Source organism: Ictidomys tridecemlineatus, chromosome 1 (assembly GCF_052094955.1).
Source record: "Ictidomys tridecemlineatus isolate mIctTri1 chromosome 1, mIctTri1.hap1, whole genome shotgun sequence".
Taxonomy (NCBI): Eukaryota; Metazoa; Chordata; class Mammalia; order Rodentia; family Sciuridae; genus Ictidomys; species Ictidomys tridecemlineatus.
The window spans coordinates 139,942,440-139,968,621 of NC_135477.1; the positions used below are offsets into that span (position 1 = coordinate 139,942,440).

The 26,182-nt window shown below is 33.8% G+C and overlaps 1 protein-coding gene and 1 long non-coding RNA gene across 3 annotated transcripts in view; one reads left to right on the forward strand and one right to left on the reverse strand.

Moving 5' to 3' along the window:
* The window catches only part of Prr16 (proline rich 16), a 232,798-nt gene that overhangs the window by 42,219 nt on the left and 164,397 nt on the right, over positions 1 to 26,182 (reverse strand). The window lies entirely within an intron of this gene.
* LOC120885347 (uncharacterized) lies at positions 535 to 25,278 on the forward strand. Its single transcript, XR_005727914.2, has 3 exons — positions 535 to 664; positions 21,358 to 21,469; positions 24,574 to 25,278. It is a non-coding gene; the product is annotated as an uncharacterized LOC120885347 (long non-coding RNA).

The following is a 26,182-nucleotide window of genomic DNA, read 5'->3' on the forward strand; positions in this document are numbered from 1 at the left end:
TTAATATTGTTTCTCTGATAAGAAAAATAGCTCTTGATTTTTGTTTGAATTTTACCTATGTCAGGAAGACTAAAATATAAGACTGTTTATAAAATATTCTACATAAGAAACATAAGCCTCAAGATACATAAGAGTACATACAATTAAATAAATAAGTAACTTTACTACTTAAATAGGTAAATAAGAATGTTGTGGTTGGAACAATTAAATGAGGTAATGCATGAGAAAGTACTTGGAACAGAGATTGGTATATAGTAAGTACAAAAAATTTCCTAGTTTTCTGTCATCCCCATTATTATTATCATATCTTCAAGCTAATCTGAATTCTGAAATAATGAATAGTTTAATATCATATTTAAGTAATATAAATATATGTTATATATGTATGTATATATATATATATATATAAAGCTCAACAGTGTTTACTTATTGTTTCTAAGCTTCCTGTATTTAATTTAAAAAATATTTAAATAGATACAAACAAAGTTGAAGTCTTTCTGGTCTATCTCAACAACTGAGAGTATTTTCTTTCTGCTCTTTTTCAGTTATCTACCTATCTTTCTCCTAATTTAATGTTAACTTACCACTGTTACCTATAAGGGAAGTTTTAATCACCTATGGACTTATTTCCAATCATTAAACTGCAGAAATAATAGTTTCACTGGTAAGTGTCTACTTGTCAGATTCAAAAGTCACCTCTTATTCTGTATGTTCCTGAACTTCTTTGGAGCATTATTTTATTCACTTGACTTATTTTAATTCTTGGGCTTAATCCCCTCCAAATCCACCCTTATACTAGACTGACTTCTTATAAATGCCCTTTTTTATCACATTACTCCTCTGCATTAAGCCATTAATATGCCTCATTTATTTATAGGAAAATTATAAAAGTCCATAGTGTGGCATTCAACTTTATCCATAATCTCATCTTCATTTATGCTTATAATACTCTCCAAATGAAAGATTATCAGTCCTACACTATGATCTTATCTTCTAAACATCATTTTGCCCCTTCTCTCTTAAAAAAAAAAAGAATACTGTAATAGTTTGAATCTCAGAAGATCCCCAAAGGATCTTATGTGGTGGCTGTCTTGGTAGTTGGTGGAAACATTAGGATACTGGGTCTAATTGGAGAAAGTAGATCACTGTGGATATGAAGGTTATATTTTGCCCCTGCCCACCCATCCCTTTGTCCCCTTCTCCCTCCTTCTTTCTCTCTCTCTTCCATGCCTCTTCCAGCTAGTCATGAGATGAGTAGTTTCACTCTGCCACACACTCCCCACCACAGGGCCACCACAGGCCCAGAATCAATGTGTCCAAGAGACCATGAACTGAAATCTCAGCATCTATGAGCCAAAATAAATCATTAGTTCTATAAATTGGTTGTCATTTTAGTTATTTTGTTATAGCAATGAGAGGCTAACACAATTACCAATCATGGGAACTTGCATTTTTTCTTTTCTCTAATTTTTTGTCTGCTATTTTCCACTGACTATTTTGAGCTAAACAAAGTATCTATGCAATGGATATTTCCCTTACTTTGAGACAAGTTCACCTGTCTCAAAGTCATAGCTAAACAGACACTGTAATCAAATACCATTCTTTAACCTTCTGAACTGAATATAACCCCAAACTTTATGATGCAGCTTATTTAGTTCTATCCTGCCAGGAACACAGTTTAGGAATGTAGATGTTGCTAATTGTTGGTCTCACAAATAGGTATTACTTTGAGTGGGAAGTTTTTAAATGAAATCTTAGTTTAGTTTTTCTTTTGGATTTCACTAAGTCAGTCTGACTTTATCAGTGACAAGATACACAGCAAGTTGGGAAAATGTTTTTGATACACAAATTTTAGAAATCTTATTTTTTTTTGATATTGCTATCAAAACAAAATCTTGCTTCATAAGCAAGATTTTCTGTTATCCTGTTATTCCCATTCTTTGATCAGCTCCACATAATTTCCATTACTATGGATTTAATATTCCATTATGGCTTTCAAGATTGAAATCTGTAGTTAAAATATATATAGCTTATTTCATATCAGTCTTCTCTTATCTAATACAAAATAAATGTATTTTCCTAGAGTAAATAAATTCCTGTTTGGTTTTTGATTTCTTCAACATGTCTTCTTATAATAACAAACATCTAAAAAACGTCTAAGTGAGAAATGTGGTGGCAAACACCTGTAATCCCAGCAGCTTGGGAGTCTGAGGCAAGAGGATCACAAACTCAAAGGCAGCCTCAGCAATTCAGCAAGGCCAAGAGCAATTCAGTGAGACCCTGTCTCTAACTAAAATACAAGGAAGGACTGGGGATGTGGCTCAGTTGTTAAGTACCCCTGAGTTTAATCTCCAATACTAAATAAAAAGGAAAAAAATAAAAAAAGAAATTACTGTGATACCAGAACAATGTCATAGAATTAGCGTCTGTTTCCCTTTGTGTCAAATGAATTATATTGACATGCCACCTCACCAGGAGCCTGGACTGGAACCCACTGTGCCCAGCCTCACACAGAGCAAGGACCCACCATGCTCATGAAGAGAGGTACACCATGCCACGGTTCCCTATCCACCAACTTGTGACTGCACCCAAATCACCTCTACCTTGGTACACTGCAGCCACCACCATAGCCTTCCAATGTGGTAATCTTCATTGTAGGACAACATACAGGGCCCGGAGGCAGCTATTTAGTGCCATCACTAAATAGGCCACCCAATGCTATCACACAGCCCATCCTTCTAGCCCCATCTCTGAAAGTGGTTGCCTCCATCTTGGGACACCTCCACCACTATTTTGAGTTACCTTCGCTGCCACCTCTGCCACCTTTAATTGGGGTGGATTCCACCGACTGAGGCCTGAAAGCCCAATAGCAAGGTACCTACAGGCTTGATGCTACTGCCAATACCAACTAGGGACGTGGCATGTCCATCTAGGGACAACAACCAGGACTTGGAAGATCATCACCAAAGTCACTGTGGGACCATTTGTACCAGAGGTATCACTACTAGGTGTATTAACAAACACCATCCTGTTGCAGAGGCAGCTGGAAGCCATGTCGGGGGTTGCCTCACTTTCTATTTTTTTTTTTCTCCTGATAACAGCCAATTTCTGACTGATTCTCCTTTCACTCGTCCTATAATCTAATACCTCTATATTCACACATCCTACCTCAAAATATCACATCCACCCCCCCATCCACTATTAGAAACTGTAAATTCTATGCAAACCTTTTGGCTATATGGTAGAGGATAACCATCATTTCTGTTTATAGCAGCAAAACTGTAAGTCTCTAAATAGAAGTTAATTGATTTATGGCTGCATATTAGTTGCATTGGGTGCTGTAATATTGATCTCTCCCTTAAAGTGAGATATTCCTAATCTTCAGGGACACTACAAGAGTATAGAGTAGAAACTTTAATACCTCAGATCTGCACTGGAAGAGAGGAAGACTCATAGACAACCTGAAAAAACAAGGGAGGAAAGTGCCTCCCCTCCAGAAAACAAGATTTTCTATTAATAGAATCCATTGACAGCACAGTAGATGAAATGACATACAAGGAGTTCAGAATGTACATAATTAAATTGATATGTGAATTTAAAAATAACCTAAGTGAGCAAGTACAGGCAAAAACTGATCACTCCAACAAAGAAACAAGAGAAAATACAAGTAGCCAAAGATTACTTCAAGAAAGAGCGATTTTGAAAAAAAAAAGAAAAGAAAAAAGAAATCTTTGAAATGAAGAAAACAATAAACCAAATACAAAACTTAATAGACAGCATCATCAACAGACTAGATCAGTTGGAAGACAAAACCTCAGATAATGAAGACAATATATACAATCTGGAAAATAAAGTTGACCACACAGTGACAATGGTAAAAAATCATGAACTGAACTTCCAAGAATTATAAGATAACATCAAAAGACCAAATCTAAGATTTACTGGGATAGAGGAAAGCCCAGAGATTCAAACCAATGGAATGCACAATCTCTTCAATGAGATAATATCAGAAAATTTCCCAAGCATAAAGAATGAATTGGAAAATCAAATACAAGAGGCCTACCAAATGTACAAAAGGTACAACAGGGGGCTGGGAATGTGGCTCAAGCGGTAGCGCGCTCGCCTGGCATGCGTGCGGCCCGGGTTCGATCCTCAGCACCACATACCAACAAAGATGTTGTGTCTGCCGAGAACTAAAAAATAAATATTAAAAATTCTCTCTCTCTCTCTCTCTCTCTCTCTCTCTCTCTCTCTCTCTCTCTCTCCTCTCTCACTCTCTCTTTAAAAAAAAAAAGGTACAACAGATCTATACCAAGGCACATTATAATAAAAATGACTAGCATACAGAGTAAGTATAGAATTTTGAAGGCTGCAAGAAAGAAGAATCAGATTATATATAGGAGGAGACAAATTCAGATCCAAGCAGATTTTTCAGTGCAGACCCTCAAGGCCAGAAGATTCTGGAACAATATAAACCAAGCTCTGAAAGAAAATGGATGCCAAACAAGAATCTTATATCCAGCAAAATTAACCTTCAGATTTGATGATGAAATAAAAACCTTCCATGATAAACAAAAAAGTTAAATGAATTTACAGCAAGAAATCTTGCTCTATAGAACATTCTTGGCAAAATATTCCATGAGGAGGAAATGAAAAACATCAATGAAAATCTTCAAAAGGAGGAACTACACTAAAGAAAAGGCCAATCAAAGAGAAACCAAGTGAAGTTAAATACAAAAAGTAAACCAAAATGACAGGGAATACAAAGTATATTTCAATAATAACTCTGAATGTGAAGGACCTAAACTCATTAATTAAGAGACACGGACTGGCAGATTGGATTTTTTAAAATGACCCAACAATATGCTGCCTTCAAGAGACTCATCTCACAGGAAAAGATACCCACAGACTGAAGGATGAGGAAAAAAATGTATCACTCACATGAACTGCATAAACAAGCAGGGGTTTCCATCCTCATACAAAAAAAATAGTGGACTTCAAACCAAAGTTAGTGAAAAGAGATAAAAAGGGACATTTCACATTACTCAAGGGAACCACATGTCAACATGACATAACAATTATAAATATCTATGGCCCAAACAATGGGGAATCTATGTAATCAAACAAACCCTTCTGAACTTCAAGAATCAAATAGACCAAAACACAATAATACTGGGTGATGTTAACACACCTCTCTCACCACTGGATAGATCTTCCAAACAAAAACTAAACAAGGAAAATACAGAACTCAAAAAATAATAATTGATACTTAACAGACATATATAGAATATTCCATCCAAAAATGAGGGAATATATTTTTTCTCAGCAACACATGGATCCTTCTCCAAAATAGATCATTTTATTATGCCACAGAGCAAGTTTTGGCAAATTACCAAAAAAAAAAAAAAAATAGAGATATCTACCTTGCATTTTATCTGACCAAAATGGAATTAAATTAGAAACCAATGATAAAATTAAAAATAGAAGCTATTCCAACACCTGGAGACTAAATAATATGCTACTGAATGACATATGGATAATAGAATACATCAGGGAGGAGATTAAAAAATTATTAGAGGTAAATGAGAACTCTGATACAATGTATCAAAACTCTCTGGGATACTATGAAGGCAGTACTAAGAGGAAAGGTTATTGCATTAAGATCATTCATTAGGGCTGGGGATGTGGCTCAAGCGGTAGCGCGCTCGCCTGGCATGAGTGCGGCCCGGGTTCGATCCTCAGCACCACATACCAACAAAGATGTTGTGTCTGCCGAGAACTAAAAAAAATAAATAAATATTAAAAATTCTCTCTCTATCTCTCTCTCCCGCCTCTCTCACTCTCTTTAAAAAAAAAAAAAAAAAGATCATTCATTAAAAAGAGAAAAGTCAACAAATAAATAACTTGATGTTTCATCTCAAAGCCCTAGAAAAAGAAGACCAAACCAACACCCAAAGTACAAGAAAACAGGATATAATTGAAATCAGGGCTGAAATCAATTGGATGAAAACAAAAGAAACAATTCAAAAAATTGACAAAACAAAAAACTGGTTCTTTGAAAAAAAATAAAATTGATAAACCCATAGCCACCTTAATGAAAAGAAAGAGAGAATAAACTCAAATTACTAAAAGCTGTGATGAAAAAGAAAATATCACATCAGGCAGTAGTGCCATACAGAAGACAATTATAAACTATTTGGAAAATTTATACTCCAGTAAAACAGAATACCTCAAAGACACCAATAAATTCCTAAAGGCATATGATCTACACAAACACAATTTTAACAGATCAATTTCAATCCAGAAAGTAGAAGATGCCATCAAAACACTACAATCAAGAAAACTCCAGGACCAGATGGATTCTCAGTGGAGCTATATAAGACCTACAAAGAAGAATTAATACCAATATTCCTTAAATTATTCCATGAAATAGAAAAGGAGAGAAATATTCCAAACTCATTCTATGAGATTAGTATCATCCTGATACCAAAACAGACACATTAAGGAAAAAAATTTCAGACTAATATCCATAATAAACATAGATGAGAAAATTCTCAATAAAATTCTGAAAAATGGCATACAAAAATATATTTAAAAAATGTGCACCATGATCAAGTAGGTTTTTTTTCCAGGGAAGCAAGTTTGGTTTAACATATGGAATTCAATAAAAATAATTCATCACATCTATAGGCTTAAACACAAGAATCATATGATTACATCAATTGATGCAGAAAAAGCATTTGGCAAAATATAGCACCATTTCATGTTTAAAACACTAGAAAACCTACAGATAGTAGGAACAGCTATCTGTGCTAAGCCCAAGACCAACATCATTCTAAATGGAAAAAAAAAATTGAAGCATTCCCACTAAAAACTGCAATAAGACAGGGATGCCCTCTTTCACCACTTCTATTCAATATAGGTCTTGAAACTCTAGCCAGAACAATTAGACAGATTTAGTAATTAAAGGGATAAGAACAAAAAAAGAAGAATTAAAATAATCATTTTTTGCTGATGACATAATTCTACCTGGGGGATCCCAAAAACCCACCAGAAAACTTCTGGAATTAATAAATTAATTCAGCAAAGTAGCAGGATATAAAAATCAATACCCATAAATCAAGTGCATTTCTATACATCAGTGATGAATTCTCTGAAAGAGAAATTAGGAAAACTACCCTATTCACATTAGCCTCAAAAAAAAGTAAAATACTTGGGAATCAATCTAACAAGAGGATGAAAGACCTCTTACAATGAAAACTATAGCACACTAAAGAAAAAAATTGAAGAAGACTACAGAAGATGGAAATATCTCCCATGTTCCTGGATAGGCAGAATTATTTTTTTCAAAATGGTAATACTACCCAAAGTCCTATACAGATTCAATGAGATTCTAATTAAAATCCTAAAATGTCATTTCTGATAGATATAGAAAAAGCAATCACAAAATTCATCTGGAAAAAATAAAAGACCCAGAACACCCAAAGCAATCCTTAGCAAGAATAGTGAAGATTGTATGTCCTCCTCTGAGAAGTGTCTGTTCAGGTCCTTGACCCATTTGTTGATTGGGTTATTTGTTATCTTATTGTCTAATTTTTTGAGTTCCTTGTATACTCTGGATATTAGGGCTCTATCTGAAGTGTGAGGAGTAAAGATTTGTTCCCATGATGTAGGCTCCTTATTTACCTCTCTTATTGTTTCTTTTGCTGAGAAAAAACTTTTTAGTTTGAGTAAGTCCCATTTGTTGATTCTAGTTATTAACTCCTGTGCTATGGGTGTCCTATTGAGGAATTTGGAGCCCGACCCCACAGTATGTAGATCGTAGCCAACTTTTTTTTCTATCAGATGCCATGTCTCTGATTTGATATCAAGCTCCTTGATCCATTTTGAGTTAACTTTGGTGCATGGCGAGAGATAGGGATTCAGTTTCATTTTGATGCATATGGATTTCCAGTTTTTTGAAGGTGCTATCCTTCCTCTATTGCATGCTTTTAGCCCCTTTATCAAATATAAGATAGTTGTAGTTTTGTGGATTGGTTTCTGTGTCCTCTATTCTGTACCATTGGTCCACCCGCCTGTTTTGGTACCAGTATCATGCTGTTTTTGTTACTATTGCTCTGTTGTATAGTTTGAAGTCGGGTATCGCTATACCGCCTGATTAACACTTCCTGCTTAGCATTATTTTTGCTATTCTGGGTCTTTTATTTTTCCATATGAATTTCATGATTGCATGGCGAGAGAAAGGGATTCAGTTTCATTTTGTTGCATATGGATTTCCAGTTTTTCCAGCACCATTTGTTGAAGATGGAAAAATGCTCACCATCTCTAGCAGTCAGAGAAATGCAAATCAAAACCACCCTAAGATATCATCTCACTCCAGTAAGATTGGAAGCCATTATGAAGTCAAACAACAACAAGTGCTGGTGAGGATGTGGGGAAAAGGGTACACTTGTACATTGTTGGTGGGACTGCAAATTGGTGCAGCCAATTTGGAAAGCAGTATGGAGATTTCTTGGAAAGCTGGGAATGGAACCACCATTTGACCCAGCTATTCCCCTTCTTGGTCTATTCCCTAAAGACCCAAAAAGAGCATGCTACAGGGACACTGCTACATTGATGTTCATAGCAGCACAATTCACAATAGCAAGACTGTGGAAGCAACCTAGATGCCCTTCAATAGACGAATGGATAAAAAAAAAATGTGGCATTTATACACAATGGAGTATTACTCTGCATTAAAAAAAATGACAAAATCATAGAATTTGGAGGGAAATGGATAGCATTAGAGCAGATTATGCTAAGTGAAGCTATCCAAGCCCTAAAAAACAAATGCCAAATGTTTTCTTTGATATAAGGAGAGTAACTAAGAACAGACTAGGGAAAAAGAGCACGAGAAGAAGACCAACATTAAACAAGGAGGAGAGGTGGGAGGGAAAGGGAGAGAGAAGGGAAATTGCATGGAAATGGAAGGAGACCCTCAGGGTTATACAAAATTACATACAAGAGGAAGTAAGGGGAAAGGGAAAAATAATACAAGGGGGAGGAATGAATTACAGTAGAGGGGGTAGAGAGAGAAGAGAGGAGGGGAGGGGAGGGGAGGGGGAATAGTAGATGATAGGAAAGGCAGCAGAATACAACAGACACTAGTATGGCAATATGTAAATCAATGGAAGTGTAACCGATGTGATTCTGCAAGCTGTATACGGGGTAAAAATGGGAGTTCATAACCCACTTGAATCAAAGTGTGAAATATGATATATCAAGAACTATGTAATGTTTTGAACAATCAACAATAAAAAAAAAAGAATAGTGAAGAGGAGGCATCACAATACCAGATCTTAAACTATACTATAGAGCTACAGTAGTAAATACAGCATAGTGTTGGCACCAAAATAGATATGTAGACCAATGGTACAGAACAGAAGACACAAAAACTAACTCATATAAACACAGTTATCTCATACTAGCAAAGGAGTCAAAGACACACACTGGAGAAAAGACAGCCTGTTCAACAAATGGGGCTGGCAAAAACGGGAAATCCATAAGCAGCAAAATAAAATTAAATCACTATCTCTCACCATGAATCAATATCAACTCAAAGTGGATCAAGGACCTAGGAATTAGACCAGAGACTCTGTGCCTAATAGAAGAAAAAGTAGGCCCAAATTTTTATCATGTCGAATTAGGCCATGACTTCCTTTACAAGACTCCTAAAGTGCAAGAAATAATATCAAGAATCAATGAATGGGATGGATTCAATCTAAAAAGCTCCTTCTTAGCAAAAGAAACAATCAATGAGGTAAAGAGAGAGTGTACATTTTGGAAGCAAATTTTTGCGACACACATCAGATAAAGCACTAATCTGCAGGATATATAGGGAGCTCAAAAAACTTAACACCATAAAAATAAACAAGCCAATCAATTAATGGGCTAAGAGCTGAACAGACACTTCTCAGAAGAAACTATACAATCAATCAACAAGCTATGAAAAAAAGTTCAACATCTCTAGCAATTAGAGAAATGCAAATTAAAACCATTCTAAGATTTCATCTCACAGCAGTCAGAATGGCAATTATTAAGAATACAAACAAAAATTAGTGTTGATGAGGATGCAGAGAGAAAGAAGCACTCATGCATGGGTGGTAGGACTGCAAATTGGTGCACCAATTTGGAAAGCAGAATGGAGATTCCTTAGAAAATTTGGAATGGAATCACCATTTGGCGCAGCTATCCCTCTCCTTGGTCTATACCCACAAGACTTAAAAACAGCATGCTACAGGGACACACCCATACGAATATTTATAGAAGCATAATTCACAATAGCCAAACTCTAGAAAATGTAAAGCTATAGTTAAGAAAATGCTCTTCAATAGATTAATGGATAAAGAAACTGTGATATATGAACACAATAGAATATTACTTCAACATTAAAAGAAAATAAAATTACAGCATTTGTAGGTAAATGAATGGAGTTGGAGAATATCATGCTAAGCGAAGTAAGCCTATCCCCCCAAAAACCAAATATTGAATGTTTTCTTTTTTAAGTAGATGCTAATTCATAACGGAGTGGGGGATGGAATGAGTGGAAGAACATTGGATGGGGCAAAGGGGAGGCCGGGAAGAGGCATGGGGCAGGAAAGATGGTGGAATGAGATGTACATCATTACTCTAGGTACAAGTATGATTGGACAAATGTTAAAGCATTCTAAGCTTTTTCTGGAGAATTCAGTTTTTCCTAATGAAATAATTTTGAATGTAAAGGGGAAATTACTGAATTAGCTAAATAAAGAGGTAAAATGATAAAAGTTGAATATCACACAATTCTGAGTAAGCAAACTTAAATGAATAATTCACAAGTAAACTTAAAAAAAATAAAAAATAAAGCTTCCCTGTGAGTTTCTGTTAATGTAAGACAGAAAATATTTCTAACTGCATCCTAAAGAGAATGTCCTGATAGTGAACATAGTCATATAATTCTGATTGTTCATTTGATACTAGCCAATTATTTTTGAAAAATATTGTCCAAACTTACAAGGCAAGAAGGTATATGTTTATATTTGAAGTAATAGAATTTTTTTAAATGTTACTTTATTTTCTTACTTCCATGGATTCAGAGAGGCAAGTCTTCTGAAAATTTATCAGTGGGAAATGTAATTTTAAAATGTAAAGCTATAGTTAAGAAAATTCAATTAAATAAAGCAACAGATTTAAAGTATGGATAGCTTTGAATACTATAGTTTGTAATTATAGCTGGATTAATTAATAATTTGCCTATTTTGTTTTACATTGAGTTTTGAAAAAATATCCAGTAACTGATGCTGAATATATTTTTCTAAGAAGTTTTTTTGCCAGTTAACTTGCTTCAAACTACCACCAAATTTCGAACTCAACAAAACCATACCACTGAGTGTTTGACTGCATAAAGGTACCAATTTCTCACAATATAAATGAAAAAAAAAGATTCAGATTATGACTGATGTTGATTCATACCTACTTTCCCTGGCTTTGAGTATTCAAAATTTCATTTTATGATGGAGTGGAGAAGGTGGTTAGGAAAGGGAATATCTTGTCGATTTTTTTTTCTCTCAGCATAGTCTGTAAACATCTATAGAAGAAAATTTGATTGAAAATTAGATGGACTATTTCCAGATGCATATAATCTCTAGTGCATATCCACTATTTGTTTCTTACAAATATAGAAATACTCAGAAGGGAAATACAGTTTCCTTTCAGTAAATACTTTTTGGTAACATCATACAGGGCTTTTTTCACCTACTCTTGCTGTTTGAGAATGAAATTTCATAATAGTATACATAACTATGTTTGAGGTGTTAATTATTTTGCATTATATGTGAAATCAGTAGTATTCTTTCCTTTCAATACTACGGTAGGAAATAATTAAAATGCACATTGATTGACAATCTGAAACAAATACTCTGATTGCACTGACTATAAATTGAAAATTGTTTCATTGTTCACTTAATTTTCAACATCTCACCTATAATAATTGAAATTCAGGTTCAAGTCTTGGGTCAAAAATTACTGTGAATATGGCTTTTTTTAAGATTAAAGAGGTTATAGTTACACAGTCAATTGGAAGTTAATTGCCAATGGTATTTCTTTGATATATTTAGAATAGATACCTCATGAATGATTCTATCACTAAATAAGAAATCAACTCCTTTAATGTTTCCATTACTTCAAATATCAGAGCAAAAAAAAAATGTGTGCCAGGGTACATTTTTATGAATAACCATCAATGGTTGTAAAACAAACAAAAAAATTAAAAAAACTTGTACTTGTGTTTTTTTATAATATTCTGTATATATTCTGTACAACATGTTTTACAGTTCAGGTGCCAGGAGCTTTTTCCCCAAGAACATTTAGAAAATAACTATGTGACAACTATTCACCCTCGTCATGAAACAAAAATGTCCTATTCAATATAATTTTAGGTTAATTTCAGTCCTTATTTTTATTTGAATTCTGTAGTTAATTCTGTAAAGTCTTCATTCACTGATTTAGAAATGAAGTGTATGTACAAATATATCTAAGTTAATGTATTTTTGTTGTTGTTGTTGCTGTAACTAAGTATCTGGCAGTAGATAATGTATGAAGAAAAGAGGTTTATTTGGCTAGTAACTTTTATGGGTAAAAAGTTCAAGCAGCATGGCACCACCACCTGGAGGCATTTCAGCATGGTAGAGAATAGAAAGGGGCCAGGCTGACTCTTTTATAAGAATCTGCTTTGCGACTGAAAATGTAAGCTAGTGAAAGGGTATTTCCTCGACATGTGCAAGGCCCTAGCTTTTATCTCCAGCACAACAACAACAACAACAAATAAATAAATAAATATTGTTTTTATGCAAATAACTTAGTCCTAGAAAAACTACATTAATCCCTTCTGTGGGTGGTTACCCATGGTGTAATCTTCCACATCACAATGCTACCACAGTAAGTAGGCCCACACCAGCCTGCAGGGGACCCAGGCTCATAGTTGTACAAAATTACAACAGATCTACACCAAGGCACATTATAATGAAAATGCCTAGCATACATAATAAATATAGGATTTTAAAAGCCACAAGTGAGAGGAATCAGATCACATATAGGGGGAGACCAATTCATATTTTAGCAGATTTTTCAACCCAGACCCTCAAAGCCAGGAGATCATGGAACAACATATACCAAGCTCTGAAAGAAAATGGATGCCAACCAAGAATCTTATATCCAGCAAAACTTAGCTTTAGAGAATCTTTGGGGGATAAACCACAGAGAACCTACATCAGTTAGCCACAGTATAGCTTTGAAGTTTATATTAACAGATATGAGTATGGACATGAGTTTCTCAATGCAGAAAACAATTACCTATTACACTCAGAAATGTTATATATAGCAGATACTTGCAACAAATTAAATATGTACTTTAATTGACTTTAAAAGATGTAGATAGTATGGTACTTTACTTAATAAACAATATCAGCAATTTATAGTATTGAGCTTCTAATTTCAACTAAGAGATTATGAATTTTCAGTACCAGAACTGAGGAAAGTATTGCTCCTAACACTACCAGAGAAGAATTGACAAATTTCAAATTGAATATTTTCCCTTAAATTATCTGAAAAAAAAAAACTGAAGTATGAAGACAAACAACTATCCTGAAATCTTCAGAAAGAAGTGGGGCTTTGGCTGACTGGGACAGATCCTGTGTCATAGTCAGATAAGCTGGTACGAATGTTGAGCTAATATTGAACTATTACTGTTTAACAAATTCCTGAAGGCAGAATGTGGGATAGCATGAGGCTATGAAGATCTTGGGACTACAGACATAGGGGTCCTGCCTCTCTGATAGAGTTTTCCTACAGAATTCACCAATGAAGTTCAGGGAGACCCCGAAGACCCATAGCCATGGGGCAGGCTATAGGAGAGGGAAGAACTACTGGCTAAGTTTGCAAAGAAAATTTCAGGCCCTGATGGTGTCACTGGACAATTCCATCAAACACTGGGGGAACAAATATCAATTCTAAATAATCTTTCCAAAAAGAAAAAAAATCAAAATAATAGCATTTCTAATCTCATTTCATGAAACCAAATTTATCCTAATAACAGAACTAGATAAGTGCTTCTCTGGCGACAAACCCACTATAATGAAAATATTCAACAAAATGTGATAAAATTTAGAATCATAAAAACAAAAATACATAATAACCAATTTAGGTCTATTTCAGGAAACTAAGACAGAATTAACATTTAAAAATTAATCAGTATTTATCATATGAACAGATAAATTAAGAAAAGCTATACTAAATATAGATGCAGAAATGTATGAAAATATTGAACATCTATTTATGAAAATAATCTCACAAGGTATAAACATAAAAATCTAATAACCAGCTTAAATAAAATGCTATAAATAACATTGTAGGTGATTATTAGACATCAACACATTCTCTCAAATATTAGAAGCAAGGCATGGGTGTCTTATTTCATTGCTCCTATTCAATGTTATACTGGAAGTCCTAAATAGTGTAAGAAATCAAAAAAGAAAATAACAAAAATATAGAGATTGGAATGGAAGTCATGAAACTGTTACTATTTGAAAATGACACGATGTTTTTGTAAAATATCCAAAGGATCAACAAAATCTGTGAGAATTCATTCATGAGCTTAGCATGTTTTCAGGATACAAATTTATGTAACAAAACTATAAATTCCATGTTATTCAAATCAAAAAATATAACAGAAATACTGAGAAATTGAAAGACAATAAAATTCATAAAGAAATGCAAAAAATCTAGAATATTTGAACAATTTGAAAAATCACAAAGATAAGGACTAGTTCTTTCTTATTTTAACAGTAACTATAAGATCACAGTAGTCAAAACAGTACAGTGTCTGTGTAAAGACAGAGAAATGTATGGAGAGAAGAGACAGTACAGACATAGATGCACAAGGGGACAGTTGACTTTTCCATAAAGGTACAAAGAAGCATCACCCAATCACCAACACACAATGCTGGCACGTTTGGACATTAGAACAAATAAAAGGAGTTCAGTTCATATCATTCACAGGAATAACTCATATACAAGCATAACTCAGAGTGCAGACAGACCTAATTGTAAGGCATAAAACTATCTGGAATTAAAGTTTGGATAAAACTTTGATAGCATGGGGTTATGGGAAGATCTCTTAACTGTACACCATAGCCATAATTCATAAGAGAACAAGTAGATAAGTTTGATTTAATAAAATTTTAAAACTTCTGCCTTTAGAGAGATATTATTAAAACAATTAAAAATTCTTTTAAAATAAGACAATTATTCAAGATAAGCCCTAAACTGTGAGACATCAACACTTTCTTTCAGAGTAGGACAGATAAAGTTGGAAAACTATAATGCATATTGAAAATATTTAATATCACCAATCAGTGAATAGAGAGAGAACTTTATCTCCCAAATGAATTGTGTATTGTTATACTTACTTTCAAGAAAAATTTTGAAGTGTCATATAAATTGTCTCAAGAAATATAATAAACATTGGAATAGAAATTTATGTATCACTTATTCTTTGATAAATTAGAAAATAAATAAATAAAAGTTAAAATAATCAGGGGCAAAAGTAAATTCAGAAAATAAAAAAACGTGTATAAAATTATATAGCTCTAAGCATTTTAAAATAAAAATAAAATGCACAGGGCTAGTAGTGATACGGTACTAGTTTAGCATGAATGAGGCCTTGAATTTAATTCCCATAGTAGTAGTAGTAGTAGTAGTAGTAGTAGTAGCAATGTCTAAAAGCAAAGGAAAATCAGAAAAATTCATGATATAACCAATAAAGCACAACAAAATTTATACTTGAATGAAAAATTTGTGGCCACAAAAATCTTTAATTATAAAAAAGAAAATGATAAAATATTCATTGGAAAAAAGTTATCAAATACAATAAAAAGAACAAAGAGGAAATTATTAACAGGGTAAAATATGAGATTAATCAAATTGAAAACTTCATTCATGCTGCTTCTCCCACACCCAGAATACCTGAATTCAAATATTGCTTCTTTGAAAACACCAATAAAACAGAAGGGTATTTAAAGCTTAAGTCTACAATATGATTTAGACTTGGAATAAGAAAAGACAATCTGTAAATTTGAGAGAGATTGAAAGTAGTTTAAGAGACTAAACCACGTAAATCTCTGGCAAATATTAAGGTAAAATAAAAATCCAAATCCTTGACCCTCCTCCCAAGGTAACTTGTTTCATTTTTAGACAGCTCTGTTATACATACTTCTCTTAAATTGAGTGGAGTTTTCTTTTATTAATAGCTTTTGTCTTACACTTTGAATTCTACCTCATGGAGTTCTTCAAATCAATAGTTCTCCTTTTTCCATGTCATATATTTAAATGCAATTTCAAACAATTCAACTAGTTATTGATCCACCTAGTAGCCCATACATATAATTTATGTATCTCTGCCTTGTGTAAAATAAATTTAAGGAACCATTGTAAAAATGCCTTGAAAATGTATTTTGTTAATGATGCAAAAGATAAGGCTGATTACAGACACTACTCTTTAGAGAATCCTTTCTAGGTTCTGGCAATCACTGCTTCCTCTTTTATATTTTGTTTCCATATGTTATTCATTTAATAATATACTCTAGACTTTTGATGTAGTTAACTGCAATGAGTTTGTGGATTTGATATTCTGCTTAGTTATTAAGAACAAAAATCAAGTGGCTACCTCAATAGATGTAAAAGGGTTTTGATAAAATCCAACACCAATCCATGTTAAAAATTCTGAAGAAGTTAAAGATTGAAAGAACTTACCTCAACATTGTAATGGCCATTTAAGACAAACTCAGTCAACATCATACTAAATGGAGAAAATATTAAAACCATTTCCCCTAAAATCAGAAATAAGACAAGGCTGTAGATTCTCACTATTCATATTCAATATAGTCCTTGAAACATTGGTGAGAGTGATCAAGCAAGAAAAGGAAATCAAAGGGATACAGATAAGAAGAAGTCAAACCATCTCTGTTTGTTGATGGTATATATAATCCTATATTTACATTTATAAGATCAAAAAATTCTACCAGAAGACTTCTAGAACTTACAAATGAGTATAGCAAAGTAGAAGAATACAAGATCAACACTTCCAAATCAACAACTTTGCTACACTCCAACAGTGTTTTAATGGAGGACAAAATCAGAAAAAAAAATCCTGTTCCCAATAATCTCGATAAACAAAAAGACAGCTACTTGTAAATTATTCTAACTAAGGAGGTAAAAGTGCTCTACAATGAAATTCTAGAACACTGAAGAAAGAAATTGAAGACCTTAGAAAATGGAAGGACATGCCATGTTCTTGGATAGGCAGAATCAATACTGTCAAATGGTTATACTACCAAAAGCAATACTCAGATTCAAGCCATCTCCATCAAAATACCAATGACATGGAAGGTCTTTCCATCTTCTAAGATCTTCCTCAATTTCTTTTAGTGTTTTGTAGTTTTCATTTGTAGAGGTTTTCCACCTCATCTGTTAGATTAATTCCCAAGCATTTTTTTGAGGCTATTGTGAATGGTGTAGTTTTCCTAATTTCTCTTTCAGTAGATTCATCACTGATATATAGGAATGCATTAGATTTATGGGTGTTGATTTTATATCCTGCTGCTTTGCTGAATTCTTTTATTAGTTCTAGAAGTTTTATGGTGGAATTTTTTGGATCTTCTAAATATAGAATCATGTCATTGGCAAATAGTGATTGTCTGAGTTCTTCTTTTCCTATGTGTATCCCTTTAATTCCTTTTTCCTGTCTGATTGCTCTGGTGAGAGTTTCAAGGATGATGGAACCAACCTAGGTGTCCTCAAATAGATGAATAGATAAAGAAAATGTAGTCTATACACACAATGGAATATTACTCAGCCTTAAATAAAAATGAAATTATGGCATTTGCCAATAAATGGATGGAGCTAGAGAATACCATGATAATCGAAGTAAGCCAATTCAAAAAAAAACAAAGACTGAATGTTTTCTTTAATGTGTGAATGCTAACTTACAATAAGGGAGGGGGCTAGGGAAAAATAGAATGACTTTGGATGAGGTTGGGGGGAATGAAGAGAGGGGACAGGTATGGAAGTAGGAAGGATAGTAGAATGAATCTGACATTATTACTATGTGTACATTATATGACTACATGGCAAGTGTGATTCTACATCATGAACAACCAGAAGAATGAGAAATTTTATTTCATTTATGTATTATGCGTCAAAATGCATTCTGTCAGTTATAACTAATTAGAACCAAAAATACCAATGACATTCAGCATAGACTTAGAAAAACAATTCTTAAATTTATTGGGAAGAATAAGAGACCCAGAATATGAAAGCAATAGTAAACAAGAAAAGCAAAGCAGAAGGCATCACAATCTCTAATCTGAAATTATTCTACAAAGCTATAGAAACAAAAGCAGTAAGGTATTGACATGAAAATAGACATTACAACCAATGAATAGAATAGATGACACAGAGAAAAATGCACATACTATAGCCATCTGATATTTGACAAAGGCATATATAATAAAAGACAGCTTTTTAAACAAATGGTGGTAGGAAAACAAGATAGCTATGGTAAGAGAAATGAAATTAGTTTCCTATTTCTCACCCTGCACAAAACTTGAAATCAAATGGATCAAAGATTTAGGAATTAGATAAGAAACTTTACAATTGTAAGAATAAAACATAGGCTCAACACCCCATTTATAGGTGTTGGCATCAACCTCCTTAACAAGACCTTCAAAGTACAAAAATAAAACCAAGAATCAACAAGTGGGATTCATCAAACTAAGAAGCTTCTACACAACAATGGAAATGAGAGAGTGAAGAGCGACCTACAGAATGGGAGAAAATCTTGGCCAGCTACTCCTCTGATAGGTGATTAATATCCAGAATATGTAAAAACTCAAAAAACGTGACACATCCAAAAAAAATCAAATAATCCTATAAATAAATGGGCAAAAGAACTAAACAGAAACTTCTCAAAAGAAGAAATACAGTACTAGCAATCAGGGAAATGCAAATCAAAACTACACCAAGATTTTATCTCCCTCCAGTCAGAATGGCAATGATCAAGAATGCAAACAACAACAAATTCTGCCAAGGTTTGGGGGAGAAAGAAACACTTGTACATTGTGGATGAGAGTATAGACTAGAACAACCACTCTGAAAAGTAATATGAAGACCCCTCTAAAGACCAGGTTTAGAACCACCTCATGACCCAGCTATCCCACTTCTTATTGTTTTTCCAAAAGATCTAAAATCAGCATACTATAGTAATACAACCACCTCAACGTTTATAGCAGCAAAATTCACAATAGCTAAGTTATAGAATGAACCCAGATCCCCATCAATAAATAAATGTATTTTAAAAATTGTAAGAATGGAGTTCTACTCAGCCATTAAAAAGAATGAAATTATGGCATTTGCCACTAAATGGATGGAAAAGGAGAATATCATGCTAAGTGAAATCAGCCAATCTCAGAAACTCAAAGGTTGAATGTTTTATCTCGCATGCAGAAGCTAGAGAAAAATAAAGGAAATGGGGAGGGAAGGATAGGATATTGTATAGAACCAATCAAACATAAATTAAGAGACAAGCAAGGGCTTGGTACCAGCTGAAGAGCTAACAGCCTCTGACAGCACCACTGTTCGGGGTTTTTTAGAACTTTGGCTATGAAAATGAGCAGAATTTTCCTTGATCATATTGGTGGTATGCATCTGTTTTCTTGTGCCAACTGTGACAGGATCCTGACTAACTGCTCAGAATTCAGCTCCACTGGGTTCACAGGTGCCACCGATAGAGCATTTCTTTTTAACAAGGTAGTTAACCTACAGTACAATGAAGTTCAAGATGGGGTCATGCTCCCTGGCTGCTACATGTTTTCGGATGTGCACTGCAAAAACTGCAATAGCAAACTTGCTATAGAAGACAGCCAGTATTATAAGGAAGGCTAATGTTGATCCTGGAACATGCTCTAGAGTGAGGGCTTTGAAGAGCACGTACCACATGACAACTCTTGAAGAAAAACAGATAAATCCATCTTTTCCCAGGTCTCCTTCACTGAAAACAAAAATCTACTTACATACACTGTCACCTGAGCACCAGTGTCAGATTCATTTACTGAGGAACAAGAAGTTGTGAGAATCTAAGATGGAACCTCTCTTTCTTTTTCTTTTTCTTTTCTTTTATTTACTTTTTTAATTTTGTATTTTCCATCCAACAGCAGTGTGTATAGAGAATACTATGCAGTTGTTTTTCCTTATGTTTAGATTTTGAGGCATAAAATTCTCTATAGCTATATGGTAAGCTATATGAGGAAAGAAGTCTGGGCTATTAGAGTGAAAAAAACTATGTTTTATGTAGATTTTGAGTGGAGAATAAGACAATAGCATGGTTTTTTTTTTAACTTTTTGGGGCTTAATTTTAAAACTTAAAAAAAAAGTTCATTTAATTTGCAAGCTTCAGAGACAAGATCAGAATCTGTGGCCAGCAGAATCTGTGGCTCAGTGCTCACATGCTGTGTGGGCCAGTGAGCCATATTCTTGTTAGAGATAAATCTTAGCACCAAGCCCATTCTTCCTTGTAAGTCTCTATTCAAAGATGTCACCAATCTAAGTTACTTGTCACCACTGGTGCTGATAGGAAACTTTTTTTTTTTTCAGAAATGGGGTAGAACTGCTTGAATGTCTTTTTCCATATAATTTAAACATGGTAATATAAATAAAGTAATTGTTGGACAAAAAAACAAAGACAAATCAAAGGAAGTTGAGTTGATGAAGAAGAAGGGAAGAGGGGAGGAAGGGTGGGAGGGAAATGGGAGATGATCAGGAATTGAATCAATCTCCATGTATGTATGAGTTTGTCAGGATGAACCCAACTACTATTTATAACTATAATAAAAATACAGAACAACAACAGTCTAACACCTCACTAATCCTCCAGATATCTATTCTTGAGCTGTTTTTCAGTACGATGAGAGTGTAATTTTTAGTCCTAGAAGATTTAATCTAGGGATTAAATCTAGGAAAATAAATCTAGGGAATACCCACACTCTTATAAATTTTTAGTATCAAGGAAACTTAAAAATCAGAACTGAAGAAACTGTCAAATTGTGTTATTTCTGTTTTCCATGATATTTTAAGCCCATGTCAGTAACTTAGATGATGACTTATTTTTCTTGTCTCTATTATTGCTTCCCTTTTTCTTTTCCCTAAATACATTTATAATCTATTCACTTAGATATAATGACCAACTTAATAATGGTAGGTCATATTTATATAGTCTTCTTTATGCTCTAGGTATTGGTGTGTTTACATGCAGCAACTCACTTAACATCCACAACAGCAAAGAGAGGCCAAAAACAACTTGTTCAGTATTACACAGCTAGAAAGGAACAGTCAGGATTTAGAGGTAGGTGGTGTAATTTCAGTCTGAGTTACTAAGTACCACAAAGCACTGCCACTTGAGGTTCAGATTAACTAGGTAAAGTACATAATGGACTGTACATACATGTGTCTGTGTGTTTGTGTGTACATGAGCACACAGTCCTGTACCACTTTAAAAATAGGGATGAATTCTGAGAAAAGCATAATTAGATAATATTATTGTGCAAACATCATAATGTATACTTATACAAAATAAAATGGCTATGATGCTACTAGCCAATATAATCTTATGGAAACACTGTGGCATATGTGTTCTGTCACTTAAATGTCACTATGTGCTACATGCTTTCCAGTCTTGTTGCATACCCCGCAGTTTAAAAATCAACACCAACCTCAATTCCCAAATGAATACTCTTTCTATTCCAATTTTTGGTCACCATTGTCCAAGAATCTCTAATATTCATAATACCAAAATGGAGATCCCTTAATCGAATTGCCATTTTCCTTTAAATTCGCACATCCCTTACCCAAACTTATTTCATATCACTTTTCAATATGAATCTTCCTTTTTCTAGGGCACTTTTTAATACTTCCCTCCTCTAGCACCTCATACTCCTTTCTGATACTCCACTCCATGCTCCAGAATTCCACATTCCTGGTATATTATCACCCTTCCTCACTAGCTGTCAAGTCTCAAGTATAAACAATAAGTGCTATATGTGGTATCTTTTTTTACACCATTTAGTTATGATACAACACCAGAATACACAAAAACATGGAACCCAGTCTTCTCTGCTTCAGTCCCCAGCACTTTCCATCTGCCTCAGGTCCTCTCTCTCCCCTCCACTCCAGGTCCAGGGATCCTTCTTTAATCCATTTATAGTTAACTTTAAAAAAAATAGTGTCCTGTGGATACATGAGGGACATGTGGTATTTTAATAAACCCAGCTTGCTTTCATCTAGAACTTCAGGCTGTTTTCATAGCTCCATTTCAGTAACCCTTTAATTTTCTCTAGTGCACTCATCTACCTAGATGGCCAGGTAACTGAGAACAGGTATCTAACATATTTCTTCAAGACCAAAATCCATGATGGAGTAAAAGTGTGTCTAATGGATAGTTATTCATCAGTTATTCATGAACATGTCCAACATCTACTGGTATGAACCCCAAATTATCTTCAGTAGGGAGTACACTGGTCCATGAAGCTCAGAGGAAAAATACTATTAGGATAAAAATAATTCTATAAAGAATCTACCTTCCAAACTCTACAATGAACTGATCTTGCATATTTTTAAATCCTGACATTCATTTTTTCTTTATCAATTTCAGTAATTGGTTGAAAAATATTCTGTTTTAAAAGGAGAACTGCTCTTTCATATAGGTATCACTGAATCTTACTATTTAACATGTGCAACATGTGGTTAAAGATTTGTTATACTACAGCAACTTGGTGGTGGCATATACAATGAAAATATCTGGACTATTTTTCAACAGGAATAAATAAAATTAGTTAAGGTATAATATAAAATTAAACTTCAACAATTGCTGAAACAATATATAACTCTCTGATTCCATTTCTATCACTTCATTAAATAAAAGTATGTTTTCATGCTGACATTTCTAGACTGATTAACTTCTCATTTATCTTCCTAACACGCTATGAATTAATCAAATGACACTTGAATCCTCAGATTTGGGTTCAAATATTATAAAAGAACTCCTGATTTTCACTTTAGACAATGGATCCTAAATGTTTCATAAGATCTTGCATTCTTCTCCTATAGTATTATTAAAATTTTATATTAAATATCTGTCTTTATTAATGTCTGTTTCCCACACATTCCATATACTCTACATTCATAGATAGCTTGCAGATCATTATTACAGTCTTTGCCGTACACTAGACACATATAAAATAAGAAGACTGAATTAATGCATAAAAATAAGTTATACATGAAGGAAAAGGGCATAAGAGAAAGATGTAGTATTTTTGCATTAATTTCTCAAAACTAAAACAAATACTATTTCTTATAAAAGAAATACCAGCATTTGGTCCAAGAAGTTTAATTTTATACAGTCTTGGGTATTTTAAATTTGTGAGTCTTACTCCAATCTGAAAATTTCATGAAACTTATTTCACTGATCTAAAATATTTGCAAGAAAGTAATTTAGTTTTCTGTTTTAATATTTTGTTTTATGAAGGCAAATATTATCAGTTTGTATGTAAAGATTCCACCTATTCTAAATGTTTAATTATCCAATAACATATTTGCCAAAGAAATCTCTAGAGAGCTGATATCAAGAGGAACATTCATTTTTTTTAAAATTATTAGATAGTGTATGGGAAATATATTACAGCAATGAATAATAAATCATATGGCTGTATAACTCAAAAGGTGTAATTATTTTAAAGTGTAAATGAATTGAACCAACTGTATATTTTCTTTTTATTCCCTCTGTTTTAAAAATATACATATATCTATATGTAGCTACAGAGAGAGAGAGAGAGAGAGAGAGAGAGAGAGAGAGAGAGAGAGAGAGTAAAAAGGAAATATCTATCTTAAGGATTTAACTCAGGGGTGCTTAAGCATTGAGACACATCCCAGACCTTTTTTGAATTTTTGAACTTTTTTAAGTTTTTTCTCATTAAATTGCTTAGAGCCTTGCTAATTTGCTGAGGCTGGCTTTGATCTTGTAATTCTTCTGCCTCAGCCTCCTGAGCCGCTGGGGACATCTGCCACTGTTTCCAGCTAGCTTTTCTAGTTCCCAAGTGCACATATCATATTTTTTATAAACCCTAGCAATCTGAGGAGAAACAAAATTAATAAATATTATTTTAGAAAATGCTGGATAAACTAAATCTCTTTCTTTCTTTCCCTTCACACCTGCCTCCCTCTTTCTTTCTTCTTTCTTCTTTTCTTTTCTTTTCCATTCCATTCCATTTCATGTGATAAAAGAGTAAATGCCTAGACTCCAGAAAGCCTATATGTACATTTTGCTATATTTTTGACTATGTCATTCTTATCAATTTAATATCAGATTATGTATCTACAGGCATTTCTCATGGGTGCAGGGTATCCGTAGGGCAGCATTCTTAACTAACAAGTGATGTTGCTCCTTTTTTCCAGGACATCTCCCTCTGGCTGTCATACAACATTTTGAGAATCACTGATCTGATCATATCTACAGAAGGGGAGAATTTCCAAAAAGATAAAGCCATCTATATGAAATATAACCTGCTTAAAATTCAGTCCTCATATTCACTGAAATCTGATTAATAGCACTAAAAGTTGAAGTGCTTAATTTACTGAACAGATTAATTAATACACAGCACTCACAACTTGAATGTATTTACTGTGCCTAAGATAAATTATCTAGTAGCCCAGGAGATAAAATGGTAAATGTGAACTACAGATATCTCCTTACACCCACACCCAGGACCAGTTTCTAAACATAAATATGTCTTTTTTAATGTTTGGGGTTTTCAATATGCAATTAATTTTGAAAATTTCTTCTCCACTTGAATCAAATGTATGAAAGATGATATGTCATGAGCTTTGTAATGTTTTGAACAACCAATAAAAAAAAGAAAATTTATTCTCCATAGTGACAGCAAATTTCAAATAAACCAAAGCTTTCTCTTCAATAGTCAATGAAGAAAGTAATCTTCTGGCAATACTGGTAGAATAAATTCAGTCAAATAGAACTGGCTATAAAAATAATCTTTTAATATTTTCCACCCAAATTTCTAATAAAAACTTGCTTTTATATCACCCAGAAGAAATGTGCTTTTATTCAATAACCATGTTGGGCAATAGTTTAAGTCGCAATAATTTCTCACATGGCTCCAGGTGAAGAGGAAATAATTTACTTTCATTTATCCTGTAATCTGGTAACATTAGACTTATATTCCCATATGCCCTCTACTGAAAATGGTTATTTCTGCTGATTGATTTTCTACTACAAAATTTTCCAAATCTGGCTCACATTAACAACCTCCAGGAGATGTTAAAAATACCATCATCAGAGTCTTAAATCCCAGACAATCTGAAAACAAGTTTCTGGAACTAGAAACAAAGCAGTTATTGTTTATAAAACTTTGCAATCTTCATGTCTTAAAATTTCTTATAAACTATTAATTCCGAGTTTCAATTTAAAGACATCAGTCAAAGGTAAATGCTGAATAATAAAGAAACAATAGCTGACAAAATTGAGAAGATTCTAGATTTAATTCCAAATTGGTTAAGAAGTCATATTTAAAATAAACTTTGGGCTGGGGTTGTGGCTTAGCAGTGAAAAGCTCGCCTAGCACATGCGAGGCACTGGGTTCAATCCTCAGCATCACATAAAAATAAAAGGTATAAAATAAATAAAGGCATAAAAATATACTTCTTCAAAATGTATTTCTGAAGTCTTATTGGGCACCAAATGTCTTTCTTCAGACTGAAATGTACTTTTCAGAAGATTAATTGAAAATTTATAGGAGAGCTCTTTCCCAAATCCAAATCACACCTCACCAAAACAGGACCAAGACTTGGAAGTAGATTTAATCTGCCTCACCATTACTACCTGTATGCCCCAAACAATCACAGCAATGATCACCTGGGTCCTGAAGTCACCAACGTATTTCTGAAATCAATGCATGAAAATGATCCAAGGAGGGATGGGGATGTGGCTCAAGCAGTAGCGCGCTCACCTGGCATGCATGCAGCCCAAGTTCGATCCTCAATGCCACAT